This window comes from Cricetulus griseus, chromosome 2, assembly GCF_003668045.3.
Source record: "Cricetulus griseus strain 17A/GY chromosome 2, alternate assembly CriGri-PICRH-1.0, whole genome shotgun sequence".
Taxonomy (NCBI): domain Eukaryota; kingdom Metazoa; phylum Chordata; class Mammalia; order Rodentia; family Cricetidae; genus Cricetulus; species Cricetulus griseus.
In genome coordinates, this window is record NC_048595.1 from 445,581,759 (window position 1) to 445,604,796 (window position 23,038).

Below are 23,038 nucleotides of genomic sequence, written 5' to 3' on the forward strand. Positions count from 1 at the left end.
GAAATGTGTTTATAGTACTAGAGAGGCCTCAGAGACACATGGAAGGAATAAGACATGTATAAATAATTTTAAGGCATACTTTTCTATTGTCCATTAGCAGGGAATATATTAAAATTTAAAATTGTTAATAAATAGTATACTTATGTTGCATATTTATTAAAAATAATTTCTAATTAAAGATAATTCTTTTGTTTTTGTATAATATTGTGTTAATTGCCTTGGGACCATATCACATACCTAAATTGTGTTTGCTTAATCCTTGTCAACTTGGTAGAATTCACTCTTTCTTTACTCTTCCACATGAAGATTCTTAACTTTATGTTTTATTTTATATGCCAGGAAGAAAATGTTTACTATAAGGGTTGGACTTAATGCAATTTGATTGATCATGGGATAGTGAATTTATAGCCTGATGGATTAGTTTGGAAATACTCTCCCAAATAGTTAGTGAACATTCTAAGATTTCTGACATCAGTAAAAAGAACTTCAGTATATGAATTATGCAGTGTTTCTTCTGTCTTCAAATAAGATGCTCCATCTGGTAATAGACCTCATTCCTCAATATTATATTTAAGAAAATGGTTTTTATCAGAAAATTTTCATATTTTGATTTATGGTAAATTGAAGAGTTGAACTGCTGCCATATGGTATCTTAAACAAATTCTCACCCTTTCTGCCGACCGACCCAGGAACGAGGTGAGTGAGCCTCTGCACTTACCTAACCCCCCGTCCAAACCATCATTCACTCTGACCTCCCGGGGCCTGCACTTGCCTGCTTGGGGTAGACACAGAGAGACAAGGAGGAGCTCCCTGAATCTGGAAACTCCCTACTCTTCCATCTCTTTCCGACAACCGATCCACAACGAGTGAGGAGACTACCAGGAGAGGCAAGACCATCCAGAGTTGTGGACATTGAATTCCTGGCCCCAACACACCACTGGGTCACAAGAGGAGATAGAGAGACCCGTCCTGCACCCACTAAAAGAAGATATGGGAAGAAGACAGAATAAGATTTCACTGATTCAGACCCCTGAACATGGATGTCAATTAGGAGGCCTCTGCACTCCAGGGAGCCTCTGGTGGTGGATTAATATTTTTCCCTGGTGCCAGAAGGGACTTTGAGAGCCCATCCCACGTGAAGGGTTACACTCTGGCCCTGGACACATGGGGAAGGGCCCAGGACCAGCACAGGAAGATTTGGTGGACTTTGCAGAGCCCCCATTGAGGGCCCTACCCTGCCTGGGGAGTGGTGGGTGGATGGGGTGGGGTAGGTTGGGGGTGGGGGAGGAGAGATGGGGGTGAGGGAGGGAGAGGGAGAAGGGACTTACATGTGAAACAAGCTTGTTCCCTAACTAGAACTAATAAATAAATTAAAAAATTCTCTTCATTATTTTGCTTGCTTTTCTTTAAAATGAACATAGATTATGACGAATATCTAATGTTACATCTTTCAATCTGTTGTATGGAATAAAAATCATAATGTCAGTCACCAATTTTGTCCAAGACATTTTCTAGATGCTATGAAAACACTGATTAGAGACAAGACAGAGAGTGCTATTTCACCATCTTCTTTTATGCTATGCATGACTAGTCCAGTAAGGCTAGATCTCTATTCGATTACAGTAGACATGTGAGCAGCTTGCCTCTCAGCGTTAAACACAAAGCTTTCATAATATTTCACATATGAACATAACCAACACTCACTACAATCTGTTACTCTCTTTTTATAAATGATTATAATATCAACACACCTTTATGTATCAACTATCATGTTGAGCAGAGAAAGCTGAATTCTGGGCTTGCAAAACTATGCTTTATCATTTTGCTCCTATAAATATGGTCATTTATTTTATAACTAGGTTATTTCTAGTTAATGTTTCTTTCATAGAAAACTGTCTCAAACAGAAAGGATACATTTTAAAATGTCAACAAGTAACTTTGCCCTTAGAATAAAAGAAAAGACACTTGGTAGATGTTAGGGAAATACTGCAACCATGAATAGAAAATTTTTATATCTTTAGTCCAAATGATTGCTCTGTGTCATGAAAAGCAAGGAGTTTCGTCACATGCTAGGAAGGTCTGAGGTCAGCTGCATTGTAGAAATGGTTTGAGTATCAATCACAATAGGTGAATGGATAGGAGGTGCATATTTCAGAACTTTTTTCCAGACACAAAGAAAAACAAAACTATTATTTGCAGACAAGTGGATGAAACAGGATCGGCATATTAGATAAGAGAATCCAGGAGGCAAACATGGCAAACTTTCTCTTATATATTGAATCCAGTTTAAAGGATATGACGGTGGATACAGGACATATGAGATAAAAGCACACTGCACACATGTTCGTGTGCAATTTAGTCATACTGCAAACCTGGTGAAGACTTTTTACATCTCCTGGAACAGTGAACTAAGAAAAGTTTTAAAATGACATGCCCTGTGGGACTTTAGAATTTGTTATAGAATGTAAACTAAATTGATAATTTTGAGGCCATAATTATTGACAAATCACTGACAAAAAGAGAACATTTTGAGGTTTAGCACTTTTCAAATCATATTTCAACACATTATATAGACAATGTTAATATGTTATGTGTATCTGAGATAATGGTCTCTTTTTAGGGATAGGTTTAAATATCGGGCCACACATTCTACATTTCGTTAGATGATCTTTCGAGAATGATTGCAACAACTCTAGCAAGAACATTTATGAAATAAATTTTTCTACAAAGGCTGATCTATGCTGGTCATTATCAGTTTTGTTCATGTGACCATATTTTGGAATGTTTCAAGCATGTTTGTTTCTGTATGAATATTTTCCTATATATTGTTGCTCAAATTTCTATGTTTTTTCATATCTTTATTCCCTAAATTACTTCTAATAAGTATTTTTCATTACTATAGTTGTCCCAACCTGTAGGACAGCAACCTAGAGCAAGAAGTCCAGGGAGGGAAGGGAGACAAGACTCGAGAGAGTGACCACAAGACAGGATTCTGATCAAGTGGCAAATTTTATTTTTTCCAGGCAAGCTTATATAGTAAGTAGTATGGAGTAAACGGGAGGGGGAGAAGAGGCCAAGAGCCAGGTGTTAGTTCAAGCAGGATATTAGAAAACCATAGAAGGAGGATGTTGGCAGGGTAAAAAGTTCATGGGTGGTGGGGAGAGGAGGGAGGGTTACCTAGGTAAGTGATGGGACTCAGGAGGGTTGCGTAGGTAAGTGATGGGACTCAGGAGGGTTGTGTAGGTAAGTGGGCCTGTGGTTGGAACAAAGGATTGATGTCTGGGTCATGTTGTTCCTTTTGGGTGCTCATGCTTCTAGAAGTCATTTATAATCAAAAGACAGTTCTATAATCATGTGGCTTGCCAAGTTTGGCCTAAAGGTTCATGCCAAGCTGTATGGCTCCCAACACATATATTTTGTTTCATTCTTTCAAATATTGTTCCAGTTTCATAGTTTCTGAAATCTATTCCCAGTATACAAAATAACAAACAGGGATTTCACAATCCTCAGAAAGACAGCTCATATTAAAATGATGATAAAAGACAGGTTCTGGGAGAGTGCAGAGAAAATGGAATGCTTGCCCACTATTGGTAAATCTTAAGTTATTTTAGCTGTTGGAAATGTAAATATCACAAAAACAAAAGTACGTGGTTATAGAGTCCAGTAACCTACCTCCGGAGCACTTCCTCCTAAGATTTGAAGTCAGTTTGTAGAAGAGATGCCTTTACTTCTATGCTCACTGCAGCACAATTCACAATAGTAAAAGTAGGACTCAAACTTCATCCATGAATAGGCGAATGGGTAAAGAAAATGTGTGTGTATAGTATACGTGTATATGTACATATATGTGTGTGATTATATTTATATGTTTGTGTGTTTATATCTGCTTAAAGTGAAAAGAAGAACCTTCGCTTATTTCTAAAACTGTTGAGAAACATATTGCTAATTTATGCTAATTGACAAAAGCTAGGTTAAGGAAGACTCCAGAGACTCCAGGGTGTGGCCTCTCTTGTGTGTGGAGTTTGAAGCCTTCATGCACCTAGACACAGGACAGGATGGTGTTTTTCAGAGGCAGGAGAGTGGGAAGGATTATGAGATGATGGGATAAGGTACAAATATCAGATTGGAAGAATGCTGTTTCTTTTCAGAGTTATTGCCCAGCATGGTGAATATATTTTAGTAACAGTGTATTATATCTTTCAAAATTGCTAAGAGAGTTAATTTCAAGTGTTCTCATCACAAAATGATGTTTTGTGGTACATTAATCAGCTCAATTTATTCCTTCCATATGTACTCAGAAATCAGAGTGTTGGCTTGTACCCTACAAACATAATGTGATTATTAGTTGTCAATCAACAATAAGATATAACAGAAAAGAATTAACTGTGCCCACTTCTTTATACAACGCAGTAATTCTATCATCGCAACATTGAAAAAAGAAACAAGCCTGTGTGTCTTCCACTAAGCTTAATTAGCTTGAATGATGTGTAACCCATTATCCTTGTAAATATTTTACATTTCAAAGTGTTAAGATCCACTTCATTCTGCAAACACAGAAACTGGCCAATTTATCTTAGTAAGACAGATACTTTATTTCAACCACAAATATTTTTATGTAGTCTTCTAAAAGTGTTGAGTGATTCTTAAACTTCTTCTTCTTCTTTTTTTTTTTCAGTGAAATGTGAAAGTGATACCAACCATGACAAAGGCTGGCACGATCACAGGTTGATTAGATAAAATGTCTGCTATTCTCAACTTACCAAAACTGTTATTTTGATTTTTTGACTTTTTTAAAAATTAGAAACAAGCTTCTTTTACATGTCAATCCCAATTCCCTCTGCCCCCCTTTTCCCCTTTCCCCTCCAATCCCAACCCTTTTCTGTTCCCCAGGGAGGGCGAGGCCTTCCATGGGGGATCATCAAAGTCTGTCATTTGGAACAGGGCCTAGAGCATCCCCCATGAGTCTAGGCTGAGAGAGTATCCCCCTATGTGGAGAGGGCTCCCAAAGTTCCTTTGTGTACTCGGGATAAATACTGATTCACTACCAGTGGCCCCATAGATTATCCAGACCTCCAAACTGACTTCCTCCTTCAGGGGGTCTGGAACAGTCCTCTACTCGTTTCCCACCTATGAGTCTGGGGTCCATGAGCAACCCCTTGTTCAGGTCAGCTGTCCTAGTGGATTTCTCCAGTCTTGTTCTTACCCCTTTGCTCATCACTCCTCCCTCTCTGTGACTGGATTCCAGAGTTAAGCTTAGTGTTTAGCTGTGGGTGTCTGCCTCTGCTTCCATCAGCTACTGGATGAAGGCACTAGGATGGCCTATAAGGTAATCATCAATCTCATTATTGGAGAAGGGCATTTAAGGTAGCATCTCAACCACTGATTAGATTGTTAGTTGGGGTCAAACTTGTAGATCTCTGGACATTTCCCTAGTGCCAGAATTCTCTTTAAAACTGTAATGGCTCCCTCTATTGTGGTATCTCTTTTCTTGTTCTCAATTCTTCCACTGACTAAATCTTCCTGCTTTCTCATGTCTTCCTCTCCCCTCCTCTGAAGAGATCACTCCGCAGTCTGTAAGGCTAAGATTTCTTTATTTAGATGAACACCAGCCAAGTGCAAGCCAGAGCGTGCCAGGGGCAGTAAGGCAGCCAGGCCAGAGAGAGAAGGGAGAAGGGACTCTCCACGTGTGCACAGGTCCCTTAAGAACCGTTCCTGAGTCACCTTAGACTTCCCCTCACACCTGTCTGGGCTACTAGGAGGCGGGGCTACAGTGTCTCCCTACAATTCCCCTTTTAATCTAAAAGAGGATTAAAACTTAATAGTGTAAAACATCCAAAATTAACAATCATAAAGGTGAAATATAAGAAGATACAATAATCTGTAGTTGCACATCCTAACTATGTCTATTCCGGCTAAGCCCTCAAGACATGTGGAAAGGGTGTCTAACTTGAACACCTCCTTCCAATCCCAACTCTAAACAATAAGAAAGTTATTCCTAACTAGCCTTACACTACTCTAATAAACAACAATGGGGAACGGGGGCATAGCATCTTCTAAGTTACTTCCTGTTGAAATGGGACGATGGTAGCCTTGTGGGGTCCTGTGGAAAAAATGTTAGCACAGGGAAAGTCTCTATTGGGTTATCTCCAGTCCATGTTAGATGGGATTTGCTTGATTGAAGATCTAGGTTGAAATCCTCAACTTGATTGAAGTCAGTACTCAAGGTGCTGGCGGGGTGTCAGTTGAAATGGAGTGAGTTGAATCCAGTATATTCAGAGAGGTATGGTCCAATTCTTTTTCTGGAGCATGCAGGGATTGTCGTCAGGCAGGTCTTCATTGGCTGTATGGGACTCAAACATAAGTGTCGGCAGAGAAATGTTTGCTTGCACATGTATGTGTACTGGGAAAGGCAACCATTGAAAAACGACAATTATGAGAGGGCGTAGGCCGTGAAAGAAAGAGCCAAGAAAAGACAAAGATAGTCCTCCAATTCTTCATTTATTCTGTGTTACATCAATTGGCTTCTTGATATAACACAGAAACTTTAAAATTTTGTTAAATAACATGCTTGGATTTTAGGGGAGGAAAGCCAAATCCAACTTTAAATCCAGCATTGATTTAATTGAATAGGGACTAGGAAATGAAGAGAAATAGTTATTTGAGAGACAGCTGTAAAGTTTACCGTATGGCACGTTCCTTTTGTTCGATGGTTATAGCTACATTCTTTCCTTAAGTATCTACACATGTAGTGTCCTTTGACTTCCGGAGGTGGGTTTTCCTGTGAGGATAAAAACAAAGCACTTCCCATTCCTTTGGGAAGCTTTTATTTAGGTCATGAGATATACCTCAGTAAATACCTGTCAGTTGTCCTTGTTGAGGGGGTTGTCTTTTCAACTCGAATCTTGATCGATTTTGATGGTATCCAAAGATTTTCTTCTCCTGTGGAAACAAATGCAAAACCCCCACCCCAACGTATCACATGTCCGGGTTTCCATACCGAGGTCAGTACATCTTTGAAGTACACTGGTTGATTCAGTTCAGCAGTTGTACAGGGTTCTTTTGGCTATCCTGGGTCTTTTGTTTTTCCATATAAAGTTGAGAATTGTTATTTTGATTTTTATGTGCTCCTTAAAATCATTTTGTTTAGTACATAGTTGATTTGAGATGCACCAGCTATTTTGCCAATATTTTGTTTCAGACAGGTAGACTGTGATCTGTGTTTTAAAGAAGATAAAAGTAAGGCTTAAAACAGCTAGATAATTTGCCTCATTCTAAGAGCTGCTTACATTGAGCTTTGTGCTGTGAGCTAGTGTTTTATGGAGAAGCCTCATCACTCCGTCCAATGATGAAGTCAGTTGTCCACAGAGGCAAAGGACTCTTACCTAAATATACCATTGTTTCTCTTTCTGTTTTATTAATGGAACAATTTTTAGTATTTATTTTGTTGTTAGGGATGAATTTTGACTGTGATTGGACATTCTGTGAATCAGTGGTTGTAGGAGGTGGAGCTGTTTACAACTCATAGTGAAAACTTGCCAGCTGTTTTTCAGATGGGAGACAGACTCAAAAACCCATCCTTTATCCATGTCTGGATGTTTTAGTTCACTGGCTTCTGTGAAGGCTGATCCTCACAAGAAAACCTTTGTCTCATAGGTAACACATGATAGAGCATGTAGCTGATGGAGTTAATTTAACCTTCAAACATGAAAGCACTTTAATTATATCAAGAGAGAGAGAGAGAGAGAGAGAGAGAGAGAGAGAGAGAGAGAGAGAGAGAGAGAGAGGATCAAAGTAACACAATTTCTTTCTTTTTTTGTCAGGTATGTGCCAGTTTTGGAGAAGCCAGAGGCAATACACATGTACCAAAAAGACTGAATTTTCTGCACAAAACTGTTATTACTAGTCTTTACTTGTCCTGTCCATAGGAAGTTCATGTCATGGTAAAGGTGCTATAATTAATAAAATCTAGTTTACATTAAGGAAAAATAATAGCAAAAGGGAGGTTGACAATCAGCCTATCAGCTCCTTAGCTTCATGGTGGAAATGCACCAAATCAGGGTGGAATTTGAGCTTTGTATCATGGTAAAGGATGATGTATGCCATGACAGGCAAGGGTGTGAATAGTGGGGAAGGTGAACTTGCTTTCTCTGGAGCCTGGGGACTTGTTGCTACTCTTGACTTGGGCCATACCAATGTAAGCCACAGTTTCATCTTAAGATCAGCTAATCATCAATATCTCTGGTGTGCCAATATCAATATTGGCACACTGGTCACCTCCACTGCCTAGAGAGAAACCCAGGTCTCCATGGACTAGAAAAGGCTGATTTTTCCATACCTGTGTAAATACTGAAGACAATGCCACTGCCTGCTGTTTTATTATCCCAGAAGATGACCCATGATGTGTAAGACACCTCTTTAGTGGCTTCTGTCTTTCATCAATCACAGACTGTACCCTTTGCATTATATTTGTTGTGCAATTTGTATCACAAGAAGGTCAAATTGGACAGTCCTTTTAGGGGACCAGAACAGTGATCAAATATGTGATAAAATTAGGAAGTAAATTAAATTTCCACTAAGGGACTTAGATGATAAATGATGTGGCCCCACTCAGGGTCACTACATGGCTTCTATTACACCTAAGTTTCCATTGGCATGCTTGTCCTTCAGTCTTGTCCCTTGGTTGGACAGGAAGTAGATGCATTGCAGTTTTTTTTTTTTTTATTGTGAGTATGGCTGCCAGCCACAGTATCCTTGTGCTCATAGCAGGCAGCACTTTTCAGAGGACATTAATTTCTCTCATTGTAGAACAAGATGGTCTAAAAATAGGCATTTTATTTATAAAGCAAATTGCAATTCTTTGATACTGCAGAGTAAAAGGCAAGCCTGTAAAAATTGTAGCTGATTAGAGTCTGTGTGTCTTTTGACCTGCACACTCTTGCAAAGTCCAACACTGAACAAATAAGTGCTTAATTTTAGTTCCCCTCTAATTCGTGAAATCATGGTGCTTTGTGGGAAGGGTGCCCATCTCCTGTTGCTCTTTTAATTGTTAGGTAAAAGAAATGGCTCCTTACTCATCTCTGTTTTTGCAACAATCTTATTTCCCTTTGCAAACAGCAGGATGCTTTTTTTTTTTTTTGTTCATGCTGGTAATCAAAGTATAAAAACTCTGTTTTGATGCAGAGGGAGAGAGAAACAAGGAGAGACAGAGACAAAGATTGAATGTGTCAGCCAAATGAATAAGATATGCCTCACTGGGTGGTAAGTTGAAATAGAAGCAAATAAATTCAGGTGCACCTAGCGAGAGACTCCATTTTCTGCTGCCTTGTACACTTGTAGTAATTGCAGAAGTCCACAGAAGATGGAAAAGATAAAAGTCAATGTCTGCCAGAAAGTTTAGGTCCTTTGTATTGAGGATGAAAAATGGCCTTTGGGGAGTACATAGAGTTCTTCAAAGGCTGCGACGTCCTGAATACCAAGCAGCCTCACTGGACAGATTCCCTTCAGAAATGCTGAGCAGAGGAATTGATGGCAGCTGCCAACATAGATGGCTAGGAAGGTGCTCACTGATGAATGATTCATCTTAGCTAATGCCATGCAGAATACACTCTTTCCTTTAGCTAGGATTAGGGAAGGTAAAGATGCCACAGTTCAACACACACATTTCACAGTTTTAGTTTTGCCTGGCTGTGTTGCAACCCACGGTGTTCAGAGCCTTTGCCTGGTTTTTATCTTTATTGACCAGCTCTTTGGCCTTTTACTTTACTATGAAATGCTCCAGGGACAGCATGGCATCACAGGTTTTGTCACTGCCAACCTAGAGAATGGATGGGGTTTCCTAGGTCATAGGAACTAAAGCCACTAGGGATGGAAAATAATAGCTATTAGCACTTATTTCTCCCCCATGCTATATTTTCTTACTTGTCATATTATGTCTTTATATTTTACTACAAGTATACATTTGTAATGATGCTATGCCCTATGAGGGTGGTTCTGAGGACATACACTAGTTACTATTTAACCATATTTTTGGACTAATATTATTTGAATATTATTAGCGATATTAGTATTTTAATATTATCTTAATTCTCTAGGTTGTGAAAGAGACAGATCAACTAAACTGTTTAATAGATTCATGCGAAATGAATGCAATTGGGTTATTTCTAGCTTCTGTTTTTTTTTTTTTTTTTTTTGAGACAGGGTTTCTCTGTGGCTTTGGAGGCTATCCTGGAACTAGCTGTTGTAGACCAAGCAGGTCTCAAACTCACAGAGATCTGCCTGCCTCTGCCTCAGCTTCTGTTTTTTTAATGTTATACCTAAAACTTTATCTAAAATAATGATCAGTAACATAGTCTCTCTTTTAATGACTGTTTTGAGAATTGGAAATGTTTTTGGTGTTTTAATTGTAAATTTTGTGAACAAAAATAAGTACCTGCATAAAATCCCACAGTATCCAGAATCACTAAGTGCGGATAGACTTGGGCAGAAATGTTTTTCAGGACTGCAAAAAGAAAAGATAACATCACATTTATTACAGAGGTATGAGGCTTTAAAAATATAGGAGGGTTAGCAATATTTAATTGAATCACTGAGAAAATGTGTTTCATGATATTGTGACCTTGTTCAGTCACTAAACTCTTCCTGGAGGAAGATTCCAATTTTCTCTTCCACATGTAGACTATAAAATACCGGGAACTTTTCTAAACACTGGTCTTAAACCTTGAGAATCACCCCAAAGATATAATAAATACGAGTGCTTCTTTAAATGAACTGTTAAAGAAACAGTTATCACTGAGTGATTTTATGAAATGTTAAGAGAAGTAGTACTTGCTTATCTAGAACTCTGCACACATACTACAAAATGGGAGCATTTAGAAATAATCCCAAAATAAAATGGAATATTCTTTGGCTAACTATGTGTTCTGAGCTGCCAGAAGATATCCTTCTAGGAAGAAAAATGTCCAAAAGAATTTGCCTGTGTAGTAGAGGTATGCTTCTCAAAGACTCTTACTGTCTCTGGAAATATTTAAAGAATGTTGAATAAATATGCCAGTTTCAGAAGGGAAGATAGTTCAATTATTTCTGATTTTGCAGTAATTATTGAAGACCTTAAATTATTTGAAAACTAAATATGTGTTACTCTTTTATATCAGATAACACATTAAGTAGGTTGCCATTGAATAATGTATTTCATAGCATTTATGTGTTGGTATTGTTTTGTTTGTTAATGTGTTGTTATAGTATTGTGGTAATGCTATCACTGTGATTGATAAACATATCAAAAAGAATCATTGAAGCACAAATAAACAGATGGCTATAGCGGCCTAAATGCAATCCTGAATGACCTCCGTAGTATGAATAATGAACAGATCTCATTGCCAAAACTCCAGAGATGAATTTGTTAGGAGAATCAGACAAAGGAGAATATGGACACTTGATTTTTGACAAAGAAACCAAAATTATACAATGGAAAAAAGAAAGCATTTTCAACAAATGGTGCTGGCATAACTGGATGTCAGCATGTAGAAAGATGCAGATAGATCCATATCTATCACTCTGCACAAAACTCAAGCCCAAGTGAATAAAAGACTTCAACACAAATCCAGATACACTGAACTTGATAGAAGTGAAAGTGAGAAATAGCCTTGAATGCATTGTCACAGAAGACAACTTCCTGAACAGGAAGGACACCAATAATGGAGACACTAAAATCAACAATAAATGGGACCCCACAAAACCAAAAAGCTTCTGTAAGGCAAAGGACACTGCTAATAGGACAAAATGTCAGCCTAAAGAGTGGGAAAAGATCTTTGCCAATTCCACGACTGACAGAGGGCTGATTCCCAAACTATATAAAGAACTCAAGAAACTAGACATCAATAACCAAACAACCCAATTAAAAAATGGGGTACAGATCTAAACAGAGAATTCTCAACAGAAGAATCTCAAAAGGCCTAGAAACAAAGAGATGTTAAACATGCTTAGTCATCTGGGAAATGAAAATCAAAATGACTCTTGAGATTCTGTCTTATGCCTGTCAGAATGACTAAGAGTAAAGCACAAATGACAGCTCATGCTGGGGACATTGGATTTTTGTTTTTTAAATTGATAATCTATTTGACTCATATCTGTTTGTAAATTCAGTTAACTTGTATTTTAAGTTTCATTCCACATAAAATGCACTCACATGCAGTGCTATATTCAAAAAGCTTATATATATATACACTTAGTAATAAGTAAAATGACAAATATTTTACTCTAAGAAAACGCAGCATGAATAATTTTCCAATTAATAAGAAAACAGGTATGTTTTCTCATCTTTTAACTTCATAACTTGGTTGCAAAAATAATCAGTTATACAGAATATAATTTAATCCTTGCCACATAAAGGAAAGGAGTTTATGACCAGAGAGTGTTCCTTTTATGTTTCAGGAAAAGAGAATACTAAATTGTAATTTAAGACTTTAAAGATTGCTATTGGGCTTCTTATTGAGCAATCACTACAAATTGAGGAGGGAAAGCCTTCCTGCAAGAAGCTGATGATTACCCTTTTCTGGTTTCTTGTTTTTAGGTGATATGTATAAACATAAAAATTGTATATGTTGATAGAATATCACATGTTTTTCAATCCATGTATAAATTTCATGTTTGGGTTCAAAATCTGTGTCTCTTCATGCATTTATCATATTCAAAATTATCTTCTCTAGCATCTTAAGATATACAGTAATGTACTACAACCTACCTTTTGAGGAATATTCCAGATATCAATGGACAAATGGACAAGGTCCTAGAATTAAAACACCAGGAACATGAAAAGACAATACAACCTATCTCTCCCTCAAACTTCCAATCTCATGGTAATGGCCTCTAATGAAAATAGCCAGTACAAAATTCTAGGAATACAAAAGAATGATAATAAATGTGGTCAAATAACTCAAAGAAGTCATGAATATATTCCATACTACAAACAGCTGTATGGAATAAAGAAACCAAATCAAGATAAGAAAATTGAATGTAATAAAGAGATAGAAATACTCAAGAAAAAAAAAACCAAATGATGGAGGTAAGGTGATGGCTTATAAAAGGAAAGAGGTAGTAGATTACAGATAAAGTGAAAGGAGAGAGTTGGCAGACTAGGGGTAGAAAGACTTAAATAGGGAGGGACTAAGGACTGTGGAGGAAATAGGAAAGGAAGGCAACGCAAACAAAAGGTATGGAGGCCTACTTATCTCACAAATCAATTAAAGTATAATTAGAGAATAGGATAAATGAAATAAGAAGGAAAACGGGGAAAATCCTGGAGGCTAAAAGAGTAAGTGGAGATGGTGGTTGAGAGATGTCGGAGAGGAAAGAAGTGTGGGTGGTATAACCAAAGCAAAGAATATGTGAAAATGCCTTGTCCAGATTCACTAGTTAGTAAGCTAGTTAGTTCAAAACACATCAACACAACAAAAGCAACAATGAAAGTTTTTGAATGAAATTACCCCATTTCCTTGCAAATCAAAACAACTCTGAGATACTATCTTACTCCTGTCAGAATAGCTAAAATAAAAAACACTAATGACAGTTTATGCTGGAGAGGATGTGGAGAAAGGGGAACACTCCTCCACTGCTGGTGGGAGTGCCAACTTGTACAGCCACTTTGGAAATCAGTATGGCGACTCCTCAAGAAAATGGGAATGAGTCTACCACAAGATCCAGCAATTCCACTCTTAGGCATATACCCAAAAGAAGCACATTCATACAACAAAGACATCTGTTCAACCATGTTCATAGCAGCACTATTTGTAATAGCCAGAAACTGGAAGCAGCCTAGATGCCCCTCAACTGAAGAATGGATAGAGAAATTGTGGTACATTTACACAATGGAATACTACTCAGCAGAGAAAAAACAATGGAACTTGAAATTTGCAGGAAAATGGATGGGACTCGAAGAAACCATTCTGAGCAAGGTAACCCAATCACAGAAAGACAAACTTGATATGTACTCACTCATATGTGGATTTTAGACATAGAGTAAGGGATTACCAGCCTACAATCCACACTGCCAGAGAAACTAGTAAACAAGGAGGACCCTAAAAGAGACAAACTTTGTTCCCTGGAGAAGGGGAAAGGGTCACCATCCCCTGAGCAAATTGAGAACATGGGAAGAGGAGGGAGGGAGCTAGGAGAATGAGAAGGGAAGAAAAGGAAGAATGCAGAAGTCATGAGGGAGCAGAAAGGTTGTCAGGGGAAGAATAGAAGAAAGGGTATGTGATAGGTAGGGTTTTAGTTGGGGGTGGCGGTAGGGGAGGAAGGGAAGGAGAAGGGAACTGGGATTGTCATGTAATTCAATCTTGTTTGTAATTCAAATAAAAAAAAGTCAAAAAAATTAAAAAAAGCAAGAAAAAAATAAAAGAAATTACCCCATTTCCGAAGTGAAACCTTAGAGGTCTTAAAAAACACTTACAGATTATTGCCACAACCTTTTGTTACTCATTATATTATAAAATAAGAACATATTTCTGGAGATACCACACACTTGGCTGTAGGACACAGAAACGTCATTCTTGAACTGGCCAAAATTTCTGCCCTATTGGTTAGCTTTTTTTTTTTTTTTTTTTTTTTTTGACAAAGAAGAAAGTTAATTGTCTTACCCATCACTGGATCCTGTGTACTGCAACAATGACCTATCAGGTCAAATGTCCCCACTCATGCAATAATGGCACAGTTGTTCTAGGGCAAGGGTCTGCTTTCTGGTTGGGCTTGAGGCTTGAACCACAGGAGGGGATTTCATTCCTATTGGTGTAATTTTGGTTAAAAGCCCATTGTTGGGGAGATCAGAAGCCCAATGGTAGAACCTACTATTACCATTGTTCTGAATGGTCATGTTTTCAATTTGTCTTCAAAATATCTATGTTTATACCCATATACCGAGGCTACTTTCAACTTTGCCAGAAAACTCCCCCACCCTTTTTTAGTAAGCAGTAGTTAATGCTGCGATGCATAACTGGTCAAAGTGCTGAGAAGAGACACTGAATATTTATCTCTAAATAAGATAACTTTCTCATTCCATAACCCCCGAAGTCCAGAGGACATCATAAAAGAGAATATGGGAATAATGTAAGGGCTCGAGGATGTGGAAGAGTGCCTTAAAAGCCAACTTCTAGATTTCACATGTGTGCCATGTTCACAAACTTATATGGGCTACCTGTTTGAGAATTATGGAAGCTCAGCACTGCCAAAATTCTGGCACAGATATGGAAGATACTCTTTAAGTCCTATCTTTTACTGAGGTATTATCAGCAGTTGATAGCTGCTGGGTGAGGGGGAATAATTTTTTTAAAAATATGTAGCCAGTAGTGTATTTCTCATGCTCTGTGGATGACTATATACATATACAGATGGATAGCATTAATTGGGCTTAGTAGACTATAAAAAGAAAAAGAGGCCATAATGTTGAGAAGAGCCATTTTGGCAATTATTTTTGGGAGGACTGGAAGAGGAAAAATGGGATGGATATAAGTTCTTAAAAACAAAGAATAAAATTTTTCTTATTTCTGAGAATTTCATAGCTTTAAATGTTTACATTAAAAAACAAAGATCTCAAATAAATAACCAAGTGATTGACTTGAAGGCATTTGCAAAATAAGAACCAACCAAATCCAAATTAATAGATGGGAAGAAGAAAAGAACAGGGTATAAATTAATGAAATAGAAACAGAACAAAGGATCAATGAAATGTAAAGTTTGAAAAGACATAATTTCTTTCAAAAGATAAGAAAGATTGGCTGACCCTTAAGCTAACTAACCAAAAGGGAGAGAATACTCAAATTAATAAAATTAGAGATAAAAAGGGATACATTACAACACATAATAATGAAATCTGGATAAATCAGGACATAATTTAAGAGATTGATATTCCTCTAACCTTTAAAAAATGGATGAAGTGTTTAGTGTAAGAGGCCTACCATCTGAAGTGATTCTGTGACTTTGTCTAATATTATTTGTTTTGTGAAAGTGAAGCCAAGATCACATAAATAATTTAAAGACATTCACAACAATGAGATTATAGCAGTTACTTGAAATACCAACTAAAAAAAATGTTGAGGTCCAAATGGATTCAGTGCAGAATTCAATTAGGCCTTCAAATAATAACCAATACCAACACTTTTAAAATTATTTTGTAAACTATAAGAAGAGAAAGGAATACACCCAAATCTTTTGACAAAACCAGTAATATCTGGATTCCCAAATAAGGCAAAGATAGAACAAAAATATAGATAGAGCAATATGATATTCGCAAACTGAATTCAAGAGCATATAAAAAGATAATTTACAGTGATCAAGTTGGCTTCACTTCAGACATGCAGGGATAGTTCAACATGTATAAATCAGTAGGCACAGCTGATCACACAAATAATCTCAAGGACAGGGATCAGACGACCACATCAGAAGAAGCAGTTAAGACCTTTAACAAAATCTAAATACTCTCATAGTAGAAACCCTGAAGAGACTATGGATGGACAGAACATCTCTCAATAGAGACTATAATAAAGCAACAGTTATTTTCATACTAAATGAATATTCAAACAGCCCAGCTGAGATCAGGAACAACATAATGGTACCCATTTCCCCCCCACTAATTCACTACAGTGCTTGAAGTATTGGTTAAAGCAATTCATATATGAGAAGGACATAAAAGGAAAATGGAAAAAGACAAGTGTCTCTGTAGATGACCTGATTATACACATGAGGGGGCCTCACTTACTCTATTAGGAAACTCCTGGAGTGAACAGTTTTAGTGAAGAGGTCAGTATATAGAAGAAGTAAACACACAGAAGTAAATAGATCTCCTATTCTAAACTTGTGGGTCATGACCCTTTCACGGGGGTCATCTAAGACCATCATAAAACATGGATATTTACATTATGATTCATAACTGTAGAAAATTACAGTTATGAATTAGTAATGAAAGTAATTTTGTATTTGGGGGTTACTACAACATGGGCAACTGTACTAAGGGGTCACAGCATTAGGAAAGTTGAGAGACATTGCTATATACCAAAGACAAACATTGAGAAGAAACCAGGGGACATGTCCATTCACAATAAGCTCAAAAAAAAAAAAAGGTACTTTGGAATAAACTTAACCACAGAAGAAAAAGACCTCTAAAATGAAAACTTTAAAACATCAAAAAAAGTTTAGAACATACAAAAAGCTTTAAAAAATTAAGTTTCAAGAAAACAACTCAATTAAAAATGGTTTGTGGAGAGCCTATTCCACATAGAGGAATACTCCCTGAGCCTAGACACAAGGGGGTGGACCTAGGCCCTATCCTAAAGGATATGGCAGACTCTGAAGAACCCCCATGAGAGGCCTCACCCTCCTTGGGGAGCAGAAAGGGTATGGGATAGGTAGGGTGTAAATTGGGAGGGCAGGGGAGGAGAGGAGGGAGAGGGAACTGGGATTGACGTGTAAAACAATCTTGTTTCTAATTCAAATAAAAAAATGGAGAAAAAAGAGAAATGGTACTGAACAGAGAGAATTCTCAAAAGAAAAACCACTAGGGAACCAGTATTTAAATAAGATTGTTTTAAAAATAAAAAAAGAAAAAAAAGAGGAAAAAATAACAAAAAAAGAGAAACCACAAATGACTACTTGGAATGGTTATTGTTGATTGACTTCTTGACTACATCTGGAACTAACTAAAACCCAATCAGCCAGGTATAACAGAGGGATTTAAAAAACGTTTTCTAAACCATTTGAAGTTCAGAAGAACAATCTAAAGTGCAGATCATTTGAAGTCTGAAGAGCCACCCTAAATCCAGGCCACACCTCCTGGTGGCAGCCTACATAAAGGATATGGAAGAGCCTTCCACTGCTGGCCTGACCCTTAAAGAGGTGAGTGCACCCTCTGCTCCTGCCCTACTCCTGCCCAAAGTCCCCTTCACCCTGGATCTCTCTGGGCCTGAACCTGCATAGCGTGGACCCACCTAGGTAGGGAGGAGCTCCCTGAATCTGGAAACACCCCACTCTTCCTTCCCCCTCTGCCGCTGGCCTGACCCAGAGCCCAGTGAGCATACCACCAGGAGAGGCAAGACCATCCAGAGCTGCAGATATTAAAGTCTTGGCCCACAAACACCAGCGGGTGACAGGAGGAGATAGAGAGACTGCATTGCACCCACTGGAAGAAGAGATCGGAAGAAGACAGAATAAGAACACACTCAACAACAGAATGAGGTGATGCTGGAAATGGAAAGGCTGGATAAACGAACAGGAACTAAAGATGTAAGTATAATGAATAGAAGTCAAGAGATGGAAGAGAGAATCTCAGCTACTGAAGACTCGCTAGAGGATATACATTCATCAACCAAAGAAAACCTCAAGTCCAACAAATCCCTAACACAAAATATCCAGGAAATATGGGACACCGTGAAAAGGCCGAAACCTAAGAATAATAGGTATAGAAGAAGGTGAAGAAACACTGCTCAAAGATACAGAAAACATATTCAACAGAATCATAGAAGAAAACTTCCCCAACTTACAGAAGGATATGCCTATGAAAGTACAAGAAGCTTACAGGACACCAAACAGACCTGACCACAAAAAGAAATCCCCTCAACACATAATAATCTAAACACCAAATCTACAGAATAAAGAGAAAATATTAAGAGCAGCAAAGGAAAAAGGCCAAGTAACATATAAAGGCAGACCTATCAGAATCACACCTGACTTCTCAATGGAAACTTTGAAAGCCAGAAGGTCTTGGATAGATATCCTACAAACACTAAGGGAGCATGGATGCAAACCCAGACTCCTGTACCCAGCAAAACTTTTAATCACTATAGATGGAGAAAACAAGATATTCCATGACAAACCAGATTTAAACAATGCATATCCACAAATCCAGCACTACCGAAAGTTCTGGAAGGAAAATTCCAACAGGCAATAGATAATCCAATTTTACCAAACACGAAAAGAAACAGGAGGGAAAATTCCACACACAGTGGCACCACCAACAATAAATCCAAAACAAACAAGAACCAACAATCAATGGTCATTAATATCCCTAAATGTCAATGGTCTTAACCTGCCTATAAAAAGATACAGGCTAACAGAATGGATACAAAGACAGAATCCATTCTTCTGCTGTATATAAGAAAAACACCTCAACTTCAAAGACAGGCATTACCTCAGAGTAAAGGGTTGGGAAAAGATTTTCTAATCAAATGGGCCCTAGAAACAAGCTGGTGTAGCAATCCTAATATCTAACAAATTAGACTTCAAAGTAAAATCAATCAAAAGAGATGAAGAAGGGCATTTCATACTCATCACAGGAAAAGTCCATCAAGATGAAGTCTCAATCCTGAATATCTATGTCCCAAATACAAAGGCACCCACATTTGTAAAAGAAACATTACTAAAGCTCAATCCACACATAAAACCTCACACACTTATAGTAGGAGACTTCAACACCCCACTTGCACCACTAAATAGGACCACCAAACATAAACTTAACAAAGAAACAAAGGATCTAACAGAAGTTATGACCCAACTGGTTTTAACAGATATCTATAGAACATTCCATCCAAAAACAAAAGAATATGCCTTCTTCTCAGCGCCACAGGGCACCTTATCTAAAATTGACCACATAGTTGGCAGCAAAGCAAACCTCCACAGATACAAAAGAATTGAAATAACCCCCTGTATCTTATCAGATCACCATGCTTTAAAGCTAGAATTCAACAGCAATACAAATTGCAGAAAACCTACATATTCCTGGAAATTGAATAACACCCAATTGCACCATTCCTGGGTTGAGGAAGAAATAAAAAGTGAAATTAAAGACTTCCTAGAATTTAATGAGAATGTAGACACAACATACCCAAACTTATGGGATACTCTGAAAGCAGTATTAAGAGGAAAGTTCATAGCACTAAGTGCCCACATGAAGAAACTGGAGAATAGTCACACTAGAGAATTGACAGAACAACTGAAAGCTTTAGAACAAAAAGAAGCAAACTCACCACAGAGGAGTAGACACCAGGAAATAATCAAACTGAAAGCTGAAATCAATAAAGTAGAAACTAGGAAAACATTACAAAGAATCAATGAAACAAAGAGTTGGTTCTTTGAGAAGATCAACAAGATAGATAAACCTCTATCCAAACTAACCAAAAGGCAGAGAGAGAGAGCACACTGATTAACAAAATCAGAAACAAAAAAGGAAATGTAACAACAGACACTGAGGAAATCCAGAGAATCATCAGGTCATACTTTGAAAACCTGTACTCCACAAAACTCGAAAATCTAAAGGAAATGAACAATTGTTTGGATAGATATCACTTACCAAAATTAAACCAAGAACTGATAAGCAGTTTAAATCGACCTATAACCCCTAATGAAATAGAAGGAGTCATAAAAAGCCTCCCAACCAAAAAAAAAAAAAACCCAGGCCAGATGGTTTCACTGCAGAATTCTACCAGAAATTCAAACAAGAGCTAACCAGTACTCCTCAAATTGTTCCACACAATAGAAGCAGAAGGGACATTGCCAAACTCTTTTTATGAGGCTACAATCACTTTGATACCCAAGCCACACAGAGATACAAGTGAAAAAGAGAACTACAAACCAATATCCCTCATGAACATCTATGCAAAATACTCAACAAAATATTGGCAAATCGAATCCAAGAACACATCAGAAAAATCATCCACTATGATCAAGTAGGCTTCATTCCAGGGATGCAAGGATGGTTCAACATATGGAAATCCATCAATGTAATCCACCATATAAACAAACTGAAAAAGAAAAACCACATGATCATCTCACTAGATACTGAAAAAGCCTTTGACAAAATCCAACATCTCTTCATGATAAAGATCTTGGAGAGAACAGGAATAAAAGAAACATATCTAAACATGATAAAAGCAATATACACCAAACCAACAGCCAACATCAAACTAAACTGAGAGAAACTCAAAGCATTTTCTCTAAAATCAGGAACAAGACAAGGCTGTCCACTTTCTCCATACCTCTTCAATATTGTACTTGAAGTTCTAGATAGAGCAATAAGACAAGAAAAGGAGATCAAAGTGATAGAAATTGCAAAGGAAGAAGTCAAATTTCACTATTTACAGATGACATGATAGTCTACATTAGTGACCTGAAAAACTCTACCGGGGAACTCCTGCTGATAAACACCTTCAGCAAAGTAGCAGGATACAAAATTAACTCAAAAAATCAGTAGCCCTACTATATACAGATAATAAATGCAATGAGAAAGAAATCAGAGAAATGCCACCCTTCATAATATCCACAAGCAACATAAAATATCTTGGGGTAACACTAACCAAAAAAGTGAAAGACCTGTACAGTAACTTTGAGTCTTTAAAGAAAGAAATTAAAGAAGATACTAGAAAATGGAAAGATCTCCAATGGTCTTTGATAGGTAGAATCAACATAGTAGAAATGGCAATCTGGCCAAAAGTAATCTACAGATTCAAAGCAATCCCCATAAAAATCCCAACTGAGTTCTTCACAGACCTTGAAAGAACAATACTCAACTTTATAAGGAAAAACAAAAACCCAGGCCAGCCAAAACAACTCTGTATAATAAAGGATCTTCTGGAGGCATCACCATCCCTTACTTCAAGTTCTATTTTAGAGCCAAAGTTCTGAAAACAGCTTGGAAATGGCACAAAACAGACAGATTGACCAATGGAATTGAATTGAAAACCCTGATATTAACCCACTTATGTATGAACACCTGATTTTTGACAAAGAAGCTAAATCCATACAATGGAAAAAAAGAAAGCATCTTCAAGAAATGGTGCTGGCACAACTGGATTCAGACATGCAGACAATTGCATAGATCCATACCTGTCACCATGCACAAAACTTAAGTCCAAATGGATCAAAGATCTCTACATAAATCCAGCCACACTAAAGAGAAAGTGGGAGATACCCTTGAACAAATTGGCACAGGAGACCGCTTCCTGAACACTACACCAGTAGCACAGACAATTAGATCTACAATTAATAAAGGGGACCTCCTGAAACTGAGAAGCTTCTTCAAGGCAAAGGACACAGTAAGACAAAACGACAAAATGACCACCCACAGAATGGGAAAAGATCTTCACCAACCCCACATCTGACAGAGGGCTGATTTCCAAAATATGCAATGAACTCAAGAAGCTAGCCACCAAAACACCAAACAATGAAATTAAATAGAACTAAATAGAGAATTCTCAACAGAGGAATCTGAAATGGCTGAAAGACACTTAAGAAAGTGTTCAAAATCCTTGGCCATCAGAATAATGCAACTCAAAACAACTCTGAGATACCATCTTACTCCTGTCAGAATGGCTAAAATAAAAAACACCAATGACAATCTATACTGGAGAGCATGTGGAGAAAATGAACACTCCTCCATTGCTGGTGGGAGTGCAAACTTGTAAAGACCACTTTGGAAATCAGTATTGCAGTTGCCTAGAAAAATGGGAATCAGTCTGTCTCAAGATCCAGCCATTCCTCTCTTGGGCATATACCCAAATAATGCACATTCATACAACAAGGACATATGTTCAACCATGTTCATAGCAGCGTTGTTTGTAATAGCCAGAACCTGGAAGCAACCTAGATGCCCCTCACCTGAAGAATGGATAGAAAAAATGTGGTGCATTTACACAATGGAGTACTACTCAGCAGAAAAACAGCAATGGAATCTTGAATGGAACTAGAATAAACCACCCTAAGTGAGGTAACCCAGTCACAAAAAGACAAACATGGTATGTACTCACTCATATATGAATTTTAGACATAGAGCAAAGGATTACCAACCTACAGTCCTCTTCACCAAAGCAACTAGGAAACAAGAAGGACTCTTAGAGAAAAATGCATGGACCCCAGAGAATGGGAAGGGCCAGGATCTCCTGAGCTAATTGGGAGCATGAGGGTAGGGGAGAGGGAGCATCCAGAATGAGAGGAGGAGAAGAGGAGGGAAGAAGAGGAAATGGAGGAGCAGAAATGTTGAATTGGGGGAAGAATAGAGGAGAAC

General features: G+C 37.8%; 1 long non-coding RNA gene across 22 annotated transcripts in view; it reads right to left on the reverse strand.

Moving 5' to 3' along the window:
• Window positions 1-23,038, reverse strand: part of LOC103161041 — a 114,913-nt gene that overhangs the window by 27,051 nt on the left and 64,824 nt on the right. For 15 of the 22 annotated variants that reach the window (XR_003481627.2, XR_003481626.2, XR_004768751.1 and 12 more), the window contains 2 exons: window positions 10,430-10,498; window positions 6,858-6,939 (listed from right to left, as the gene is read on the reverse strand). This is a non-coding gene — a long non-coding RNA (uncharacterized LOC103161041). Of the gene's footprint in view, window positions 1-6,739; window positions 6,779-6,857; window positions 7,215-10,429; window positions 10,499-12,739; window positions 12,785-23,038 lie in introns of those variants that run through there. The other 7 variants (XR_003481637.2, XR_003481640.2, XR_003481639.2 and 4 more) reach the window with 5 other exon arrangements.